Here is an 11,057-nt window from a genome sequence, read left to right as displayed (position 1 = left end):
GAGGAGGCATTTCAAAGCGTTTTGTTCCCGCTGACCCGCTCTCCCCCACCTCGCGCCCCAGCTCGGGGTGAGGCCCCAGCCCCACCCCCAGCCACCCAGGCCCTGCGCTGGGCGGCTTGGGGACCGGCCACATTCTTGACCTCAGGGGAAAAGTTTAGACTCTCTGCGCCCTGGGCAACAATAACAGTGTCACAGAACTGATTTAGGAGTAACACTTACCATCACAAAGCAGCAGACAAAGGGCTGGGCTGAGAAGACAGTGCTGGGCCCTGGCAATTCTACCATTCGCTGCTCACTGCTCTCCTGGTTTCACCCAGGCCGGACCAACTGCCAGACGCGGCCTCTGGGCACACTGGGCAGGACCTAAGGTGGGCAGGGGGAGAGACGGACAGGTATCCAACTGGGAACTAGGGTCTGAGACCTGCTTCCCCGTCCCTACATGACCTAGAGCCTATCTTTCTCCACTCTGAGCCTCAATTTCTCCATCTGTTTTTGTTTGTTTGTTTGTTTAGACAGGGTCTCACTCTGCAGTTCAGGCTGGTCTTGAACTTGCAGTAATCCTCTTGCTTCAGCCTCCCAAGTGCTGGGATAGCCCTTTCTCTATTAAGGAGGCTAAAGTACAACGCACAAGTGTGTAATTCCAGAACTCAGGAGGCGGAGGCAGGAGTATCACTGAGAGTTGGAGGACGGCCTGGTATACATAGTAAGTTCAAGACCAGCCTGAATTAGATGGAGAGACCCTGTTTTAAAAACAAACAAATCAATCAGTAAGTAAACACACACATTCCAGGGCTAAAAGCAGATCTTCTAAGCAGAAGCATTTAATTAATGATAATGGCCAGACGGATGGCACATGCCTATGGTCTCAGGTACAGTACTCAGGAGGCTGGAGCAGGAGGATCTCTCGAGCCCAGGAGTTTGAGACTAGACTGGCAACTGGGCAGCATCGTGAGGTCCTGTCTCAGGAAACAAACCGAGACAGCAAAGTTATGATGATGATGACGACGACGATGGTGAAAGAAAGTGTTCACCCCTTCATCCTGGGGCGATTCTTAGGGGCCAGCACTGCGCTTACAAAGCCCTTTCCAGACTTCATCCCTTTTAATCATCTACCCTCACCCTCCCACGGAGCAGGTGTATCGTTAGCCTCGCTTCACACCTGATGCGCAGGGGCTCCAGGAAGCAAGCGGCTGGTGCAGGGCCACACGGGCTGGAGCTCAGGGCCTCCACGGTCAGCCGGCTTCTCTCTCGAGTGGGCAGCAGGCAGCTGGGCATGGCGGAGTTCTGGGTGGGCAGGAGGCCTCCCCTCCTACCCGAAGGCTATGAATAAATAAATATCTGGTTATCCCCAGGGGGACCCCACTCTGGAGCAGGTGCCTTAAAAATTAGATTGATTCTTGTCTGGAGCAGTGGTTGGCCTGGGTGGACCCAGATGCAGGGACCTGGACACAGTGACCTCCTGGGAATCAGAGGCAGCACAGAAAGACCCTGCAGGGCTCGGGGCTCCAGAGGGGAGCTGGGATCTGAATGCCACACCTGAGTCTTCCTGACTGTGTGTCCAGTCACTTCTGCTCTCTGTGTCTCGGTTGTCCAGGTGGATCGATGCAGCCATTGTGGGGATCATTCAGGGAGGGGAAGACGAGCCAGGACGCCCAACTACGGGGATCACCCAGACTCTGTGGCCTGCAGTTGGCCATAGACTGCTTGTTTGAACTGACTGTGCTTAAGTTACAGCGGGAGGGACTATGGTTAGACACCATGTACACGAGCTGCGGGGGGCTGTTCTCTGGGCTCTGTAATGAAAGGGCCAAGCATGACTTTCCTGGAAAGGTCAGAGACTGAGGTGGCCAAGGGTGGTGGTGCATCCCTGTCATCCCAGCACTCGGGAGGCTGAGGCAGGAGGATCACTGTGAGTTCAAGACCAGCCTGGGCTACCTAGTGAGTTCCAGGTCAGTCTCAACTACATAGTGAGACCCTGTCTCAAAAATAAACAAAAACAAAAATCCAACTAAAAACTAAAGAAGCAAAACAAACAAACAAACAAAAAGAAAGAAAGAAAGAAAAGAGAAGTGGCCACGGCTACGCTGAGGCCTGGCAGAGGCTGCTGCAGGCACTGGCGCCTGGAATAGAGACAGAAAGGGAGGCGGCCAGCGGTGCGGTCCGGACTCCCCTCTCCCCTCCCAACCCCGGCCGTGCCCTAAATCCAAATGTACAAAACTTGGTGTGGAAAGGGAAAGAGCACAAGCAGCACTGGGTGCTGAGGGGCCTGGCTGGGTCCTGCAGCAGCACCGTTGCTGTGCTATTCACCCCAGAGGAGGAGCTACTCCCGCTCTCTGAGCTTATTCCACAAGTTTTTTTACATTCCAGAGCATTCAAGGAGCCTCTGTGATTCGAAAGTCTAATCAAAAAGTCAGCTTTGGCCCGGTGCAGTGGTGTGTGTCTTCCCCCTGAGGCTGAGGCAGGAGGATCGCTGGAACTCAGGAGTTTGAGGCTGCCCAGGCAACATGGTGAGACCCTGCCTTAAAAAAAAAAAATGCTGGGTTGGAATCCAGAGGCACCTCAGCCCAGGCTCCACCTGCCTGCCTCCCCTCGCCTCCAGATGTCACCTCCAGCTTCTCCAACGGCCCCCACAGATCCCCTCGCCAAACCACCAGGGACCACACCAGCCACCTCGTCCAAGCAGAAAATGCCACAAATCTGAGGGCCCGGGACCCCCAAGGGCAGCCTTTCTGTCCCTCAGGGCCTGGCTGGGGGTGGGGGGCAGAGGAGCACTCACCGGCCAGAGGATTTGGGGGGCCCCTCAGCCCAGGACGGGACGGGACGCAGTGCTAGGGTGAGGCGGTGGCACAGAGACGCCCACCTGGCTGCCGCTGTGCATAAGGCGTGGCCGGGCAGCCCTCAGGTGCCAGACCGCCCTCCGCAGGCCCACGGTTTCCCGGCACCTCTGGGCGGGAAGGCTCCAGCTGGCGTGGGTAGAGAAGCAGGGTCAGACTGGAGGGAAGGTGTCCCCTCCAGGGCGGTCTCCAAGCCCTCTATCCCACTCTCCTCTGGACACACAGGCCGAGGGGACCCTCAGGAGAGCAGAGAGCACGGGTTGGGGGCTGGGAGGTCCCCCGCCCCTGCTCCCCTCTCGCCACAGGCCGGCGGGGCCTGAGTGGAGGTGTTTACTTTTCCTGTCTCCACACTCAGCGCTTTCAGAGCAGCCCATCCCGACCGGACCGGGCCAGTGGCCAGGGCGCACCCCACCCACCTCCTTCCCAGCCTTCCGTCCTGCCATCCTCACTGCAGAAGCTCACAGCCACGAGGGCTTCTGAGTTGTGTGGGGACTGGGGAGAGGGGAGAGAGCAAGCAAGGCCAAGTGGAGAGCAGGGTGGCGGAAGAGAGAGAAGTGAGGGGCCGGGACTTAGCTCAGTGTTTCCAGTGCCGGCCTCGCAAATGCAACGACCCCAGTTCGATCTCCGGTACCAAACAAACAAACAAATAAATAAATAGAAAGAAAAGAGAGAAGTGAGGTTGGGAAGCCAGGAGCAAGAGTGCTCGCCTGTGATCCCAGCAATCAGGAAGGAGGCTGAGGCAGGAGGACCATCATGAGTTTGAGGCCAGCCTGGGCCACAGTGAATTCAAGGCCAGTCTGACCCACATAGGAGACTCAAAAAGACAAAAACTATAAAAATGAGGTTGGGAGACAGAAAAGGGATGGAGGACTGCGGGAATCTGGGGCCTCTAGCAGCAGAGGCTTCAGGTATTGGTGGCGGTGGCGGTGAGTGTGACAGAGGGCAGAGGACAGCTCCTGGGGCAGGGGGCCCTCTGCGGCCTGGGCCAGGGCCTCACTGCCTGGCTCTGTGCCCGGGACGCCTGGCACGGCCGAAGTCACACCCTGATGCTGGAGCTCCTCATGCCCACCTGAAAGCCCGCTTCCTCCTCAGCCTGGGACAGGCCCGGGCGCGCTGTGACCTGGTCTGGGGCTGGGGGAAGGAGGGTGAAAAGTTTCCCCAAGTCAGAAGGCCATGGGGGAGGCGTCTCAGGGGGTCCCGCTCTTTGCTCTCTCTGACTGTCATGTTGGTACATAAAGGGGGTAGAAAGGTCAGATGCGGCCTTTCAAGCCCGTGGGAAAAACTCTGCCCATTTCCCTAATCCATATTTATTGGGGTGAGACACTGGGATGGGGAAGCCCCCGCCCCGCCCCGCCCCGCCAGGCCAGGTTAGCACTAAGACAGGCTCCCGTGTCACCCAAATCCTCCCCTTTGTCTCCAGATTGGCTCCAGAGTCCTCCCCTTCCCTCCTCCCCTTTGCTCCCCCCACTCTGCCCCCCTCCAGGTTGCCAAGCAACCGTGGAAGGGTAGCTGAGATATTTTCTTTATTACATGCAAAAAAGCAAGACGGCAGCAGCATCATGGCCCCGGAAGGGGGCTGGGGAGAGGGCGTCCTGTGCTCTGGGGTGCTGTGGTACCCCGTCTGCCCTGGGCTCGGGCTATGTGGACACAGGGCCCAGAGCCCAGGAGAAGGGAGAGACCAGAGCCAGGGTGGCAGTGAAGGGAGGGGGGTGCACAGCCGTGATTGTGTCAGGACAACATGGAGAGAAGGAAACGTGAGAGACCCGGGCCCAGGCCTCTCACCTGGCACCCATGAGCTGTGCCTCCCGGCACCAAGTCACCTCTCCTTTCTGGGGTGCGTTACTTTCTTTGCTTTTTTTTTTTTTTTTTTTTTTTTTTTTTTTGCTGGGGTTTTTTTTTTTTTTTTTTTTTTTGGTACCGGGGATGGTACTTTCTTGATTAAATGGGAATATTAACATGTATTATCTCATTTAATCCTCACAGAAGCCCCATGGCATTTTTCCCATTTCACTGATTAGGAAACTGAGGATCAGAGCTGCATATGGTGGTGCACACCTGTCACCCCAGCACTCAGGAGGCTGAGGCAGGAGGGTTGCCAAAAGTTCCAGGCCAGCCTGGGCTACGTAGTGAGTTCGAGGCCAGCCTGAAGTACATCAACTATGAACTATAGTAAGAAACCATCTCAAACAAAAAAGGGAACAGGATCAGAAGTGTGACCTCACAGGGTTAGCAAGCAAGTGGACAAGGTGAGGTAAGATTCCTGAGCCCCAACTCTTTCATTTGCTTCCTTTTCTTTTTTAGTATTGAGACAAGATCTCACTATGTAGTCCAGGCTGGCACTGAACTTACTGTGTAGCCCAGGTTGATCCAGAGCTCACTGATATCCTTCTGCCCCAGCCTCCCGAGTGCTGGGATGACAGGTGTACCACCATGATGAGATGTAACTCAGCTAAACTTCAGTTCAGTGCTTTGTGGCATATCAGAGTTGTCACCTATCTTCGCCATCAATTTTATATTATTTCCATGGCTCTGAAAAGAAACTCTGTACCCATGAGCTACCTCTCCATCTCCTCCCAACTCTGGGCCTCAGGTTCCTGGTCTGTAACTTGGGGAAAGCAGTAACATTTCTCTCAAGGCTGTAGGAATGCACGACAAGTACTTAGCTCAGTGCCCAGTAGACTGTAGCTGTGCTGGGCGTGGTGGTGTAGGCCTGTAACCCAGTACTGGGGAGGCTGAGGCAAGAGAATCTCGAGTTCAAGGCCAGCCTGAACTTCGTAGGAGACCTTGTCTCAAAATAACAACAAAAAATCGTGGTTGTTGATTACATGGGAATGATCTATGTCATAAGAGGGCAATGATCCTTTTTTTTTTTTTTTTTTGGTACCAGGGATTGAACTCTGGACATTTTTTGCTTGAGAGGCAGACAGCAGAACCACTGAGCTAAATCCCTGGCCCATGATCCTCTTATTCGTCCGATCCAGTGGACTCAGTCAGGCATGTTCTAGGTCGGGGGTGGGTAAGGAACAGGAAGTGATTGCTGTCCTCCCTCTTGGAGCTTCCATTCTGGTGGAGAGACCAGTGAGGCCAACGCAAAGTATCCACTCGGGGAAGAGCCCAGAACAGCACAATGGGATGAACATGGCCACCGGGCACCACAGTCACCAAGACTGGAAGGCTTCAGCCCTGTTACCCACCCATGGAAAAGGACAACTTTTATCCAGTGGAATGTGCTGTGCAGGGTGGAGGGGTCCTAGGATCCCTTTACATGGGGGATAGGCAGCCGAGCTTTGTGTCTTCTGAGGCTGGACACATCAGGTTATCAGTTCATTTTCAAAGGAGAAGCTATACGTGGTGGTGCACACCTCTAATCTCAGCACTCGGGAAGCTGAGGCAGGAGGATCTCTGCAAATTGGAGGCCAGACTGGGCTATCCAGTGAAGGCAAGGCCAGACTGAACTGCTTAGTGAGACTCTGTCTCAAACCAACAAAAAGAACAAACAAAAAAGAAAGGAAAAGATTTATATGGCCACTGTCCACAGTCCTTTTTTTTTTTTTTTTTTCCTTTTGGGGTGCTGGGAACTGAACCCAAGGCCTTCAAACTGAGCTACATCCCCAGCTGTTTTTGTTTTTCATTCTGAGACAGGGTCTCATTAAGTTGCCCAGGTGAGACTTGAGCTTCGATCCTCCTTGCCTCTGCCTCCCTTGGCGCTGGGCCTATAGGTGCACCTCACCAGGTTTAGTTTGTGTGTGGAACCCAGGGCCTCATGCATGCTACCAAGTGCTCTACCATTGAGCTACACCTTCAGCCCCCTTTTTGTGCATTCTTACTCATCTTTCACTCCACGGTCCTGAAGTGTGCTTTTTCTTCCATCCACCCATTCTTTCAATCGCTGTCAATAAAATATTCATGCGTACATCCATCCATCTGTTCGTCACGGATTCCACTGAGGTTTCCTGAGCATGTTCTTCGTGCCGGGCATGCTGTTTGGCAAATTCTCTCTCGGTGAAGGAAGGGCACAATGGCGGAGAGTGCGGTGACTGTGTCCCTTTTTTCTGAGAGCTAGGTATCGTAAGGGAGAAAGGAGTCGATTTTCTCTAGCGGAGCTGAGGACACACGGGAGCCCCACAGTGCCTCTGTGTGTGTGTGTGTGAACATGGGCACACACGTGTGCATTACACGATCATGACAATACCTGCCTTACTCCAAGCAAATGCCAAGTGTGTTTGGATTCTCACCTTCAAATACTTTCACCATCTTCAAGAGAGGACAGGAGCCGAGGACAGGAAGAAGAAGCCCACTTCACAGAAGACATAAGTGCTGGATCGGTGGCACGGGCCTGTTATACTAGCACTCAGGAGGCTGAGGCAGGAAGATTGCCACGAGTTCAAGGCCAGCCTGGGCTACATAGTGAGTTCAAGACCAGCCTGAACTATATAGCAAGACTCTGTCTCAAAAAACAGGACCAGGAGTTTAGCTCAGTGGTTCTGCCACCTGCCTCGCAAGTGCAAGGACCCAAGTTGGGTCCCCGGTACCCCCCCAAAAAAAACCACTAAAAAACATGGCTGTGATTTAGCTCAGTGGAGCCGCGCCTGCCTGGCAAGTGCAAGGTCCTGAGTTCAATCCCCAGTACCAAAAAACAAAAACAAACAACAGCAATAAACAACAAAGGCAAGAAAGAAAAAAGAAAAGAAAAGAAAAAAAACAAAGGCCAGCAGCTGGCGTGGTGGGGCAGGCCAGCCTGGACTGCATAGTGAGACCCTATCGGAACTCACAGGTCCTGGAAGCCCTAGGCAAGGCTGCCTCTTGTGGAAGTTTCCTGCACTCAGGGAGAACGCTGCCGGGACTTCAGCTCAAGCGCTTCCCCTGGCTCTGCTCCTTTTGCGGGGAGCTGGCTGGGCACCTGTGTGTCTGTCCGTCCGCCCGTCCACCGGCTGGCTACTTCTGCAGGGGCGGCATCACTCAAGTAGAGGCTACAGGAGGTCACTCGATGCTGTACGCGGCAGGTGGGGGGGCTCTCACCTGCAGGGCAGCTGTAGCCTAATTGGTCTCCTGTCATCTGACCCCTCCCCCTCCCCCACGCGCCACACTTGAGCCCTAGCAAACCTTTGAAAATGTAAATCTGAACTTGTCAGACCTTTCAGGATCCCCACAGCGTTTAGGAAAAAAAATCACAAATCCTCCCCGGGTCCTATGGGGCCAGGCAGGGTTGACCCCAGCTCACTCGGAAACTTCCTCTTCCTCCTGCCCTCCGACCACATCAAATCCCTTTCCTTCTCTTACTCTCCCTGTTCTAGTTCTATTTTGCTCATTAGCTTTGGATGGGAGACACGCAGCATCCCCGCCTCTCTCTCTCCTAGCTCCTCCGTGATTCGCCTCCTCCTGCGACGTCTTGTCTGAGCCGAGCCCCTGACTAGCACACGTTTGGCAGCCCGTAAACACTCCACGACTGGAGGTAGGACCTCTGGCCTCCTCACTCCCTGAGGTGAGGGTGCCCGGCTGTTCTCTGCCCAGAACTGATGGGCTTTTTCTTTTTTCCCCTCGGTACTGGGGATTGAACCCAGGGGTTTGCGCAGCTAGGCAAGAGCCCTACCGTGGAGTTATCCCCAGTCTTTCTAAAAAATTTGCGATGAGGTCTCTTTACATTGCTTAATTGCCCAGATGGGCTTGAATTTGCAGTCCTCCTGCCTCAGGCTCGTGGAGTGCTGGAATGCCAGGTTGTGCATCACCCCACCTGGCTTACAGGATCTCCCTAAACCGCTGGGACTGACCTTGAACTCATGACCCTCCTGCTTTAGCCTCCCAGTTAGCTGGGATTACAGGCGTGCACCTCGGCTGGCCTTCCAACAGTGCCGACATTGGACTGGGGGTATAGCTGGCCGGTACTGAACTTGCCTAGCATGCAGGCCCTCGGTTTGATTCCCTCAACTGAACAACACAGTGGTAACATCCCAAGCAGCAGGGAGATGACAGGCCAGGAGACCCCTACCTCCTTTCCTGCTTTATCTCCCATGCTTACACAGGGCAGGATGGGGTGGGGAACAGATTATTTATAGGGACACAAGATGTCTCCTGGAACCCATTTTTTGTTGTTGTTTTTTTTTTTTTTTTAGACAGGGTCTCGCTGTGTAGTTCAGACTGGCCTTGAACTCACTATGTAGTCCAGGCTGGTCTTCAACTCCAGGTGATCCTCCTGCCTCAGCCTCCTGATTGCTGAGGTTATAGGGGTGTACGACGCATGATGGGACCTACTATTTTGAGTGCACTTATGTTTGCCTCTTTTGTATCTGCTAAGGCCAGCATGGAAAGCTGCAGTATGTGGTGGGATTGAAAGCCCCCAAATCTGGCTTATCACCTGCCAGCTGTGGGACTTTCCACTAGTCTGTTTCTTCATCTATAAAATGGGGCTGATAATAGTACCTACTTCCTGTGGGCTGGGGGTTTGCCTCAGTGGTTCTGCCACCTGCCTTGCAAGTGCAAGGACTGGAGTTCAATCCACGGTATCAAAAACAAACAGAGAAAACAAAAAACAAAAAAAGAAAAGAGTACCTACTTCAAAGGTCGTTGTGAGGGGTCAATGAGCTACTATTTTTGTTTTATTTACTTATTTTCTGAGACAAGGTCTCACTGTGTTGCCCAGGCTGTCCTCAAACTCCTGGGCTCAAATTTTTTTTTTTTTTTTTTGGTACTGGCAATCCAACTCAAGACTGCGCTTGCAAGGCAGGAGGCGGAACCACTGAGCTAAATCCCTGAAATCCCTGGCCCTCCTGGACTCAAGTGATCCTCTCGACTCAGCCTCCTGGGTAACATGTTATCATGCTTGGCAAATTACTACTTTTTCAGTGATAAGGACTGAACCCAAGGCCTTCTCACTGAGCTACATCCTCAGCCTTTAAAATTTTTTTTTTTTTTTTTTAATTTGAGACTGTATTACTGCTGAGTTGCTAAATTGCTCATGTTGGGCTCTAACTTGAGCCTCTCAGAGTTCTAGGATAACAGGCCTGTACCACCAGGCCAGGCTAAGCTCCTACCTTGAAAGGTCTTAGTGACGGGCATGTAAGACACTCGTAGTTACTACTATCAAGTGGAGTGGTCCCAGGAGGGCTGGGTTCCCTCTCTAGAAAGCCCAGAAGCTGTATTTGTCAACTACTGTAAGAAACTCCAAGAAGTCATTGGTTCATTTTCAAGTTGGAGGGCAAGCAAGCAAACACCCACAGACATGTAAGGATTGACTGGGGGAGGGCACCGTACTAAACCTGGGAGCACAGAGATCGGCAGGACCCACTTCCTGTCCTGGTGAGGAGAATCAGACAAACTGACAATGGCAACTCATCTGGGCATGTGCGGCCCGGAGGTTGGCAGGCCAGAAGAGCATTCCAGGGTGTGCAAGGGCAGAGGCAGGGACGCGTGGGGACCCTAGGGCACATGAAAGACAGGATGTAGAACAGCCACACACTCCCCTTCTAGGGGTTACAGGCTGAGAATCTGGGTCCTGTTCACCCAGAAGACTCAGTCTCTTCTCTGGGCCAGGTCTGGTGGGTGACGGTGGGGTGCATCGGATCTTCCCCAGGGCCCCTGCCCCGTGCAAGTGACAAGGAAAAGACGGCCACCTTACTAGATCCCACGCCCCTCATACCCACGTGCTCCCCACCCCTGCTGCCGCAGCAGCGAGGTATCCAGGAGCCTGCAGGGGCCGTGGGGGAGGGTGCAGCCTCCAGAGCCCCAGTGAGGGTGTGGTCTCTGGAGATGGCATCTTGGGCCTTGGGGTTGGGACTGCACCCCCCCACCCCCAGTATTCAGTACAGGCTTCTAAGGGGGTGACCCTCTGACCTCCAGACTGTTCCCCCTCACCCTTCCTAGAAGATTCTGGGCAGGAGCTTCCAGAAGGGTTCCAGAGGCAGTAGGTTTAGATGTAGCTGCCGGAAAGACTCCCGGGACCCCACGGGCACTCTCGGAGAGCTCAGCCAAGGCCAAGGGGCCTGTGCCAGGGCCACAGAGTGCAGGGCCGAGATGTGGGTGCCTGGCCCAGGAGGGAGGGGTAACGGGCGAAGGGGTCAGGCCGAGAGAGCAGGCGGAGCGCCAGGACTGGAGGGCGCCGAATGGGGTCCGGCCGGTGCAGGGGGGGCGGCCCCCAGGGAGGGGCACGCTATGTCTTTAAGAGCTGCCTGAGCGCAGGTTGCAGCTGCCTGGCCAGCCCGAGAGACAGCGGAGATTCATTACCCGCCG

The 11,057-nt window shown here is 54.2% G+C and overlaps 1 long non-coding RNA gene across 1 annotated transcript in view; it reads right to left on the bottom strand.

Annotated features, from left to right (window-relative positions):
- LOC104864396 overlaps nucleotides 1–10,676 on the bottom strand; it is a 16,608-nt gene extending 5,932 nt beyond the window's left edge. Inside the window, exons 1-6 of the long non-coding RNA XR_780869.3 lie at nucleotides 10,088–10,676; nucleotides 7,070–7,193; nucleotides 6,662–6,893; nucleotides 2,777–3,456; nucleotides 1,160–1,320; nucleotides 220–363 (exon numbers count right to left, since the gene is read on the bottom strand). This is a non-coding gene — a long non-coding RNA (uncharacterized LOC104864396). The remainder of the gene's footprint in view (nucleotides 1–219; nucleotides 364–1,159; nucleotides 1,321–2,776; nucleotides 3,457–6,661; nucleotides 6,894–7,069; nucleotides 7,194–10,087) is intronic.
- Nucleotides 10,677–11,057: the final 381 nt, after the last annotated feature.

This window comes from Fukomys damarensis, unplaced genomic scaffold (assembly GCF_012274545.1).
Source record: "Fukomys damarensis isolate Sample0158 unplaced genomic scaffold, DMR_v1.0_HiC HiC_scaffold_36, whole genome shotgun sequence".
Taxonomy (NCBI): Eukaryota; Metazoa; Chordata; class Mammalia; order Rodentia; family Bathyergidae; genus Fukomys; species Fukomys damarensis.
This window is presented reverse-complemented; position numbering and strand designations above follow the sequence as displayed.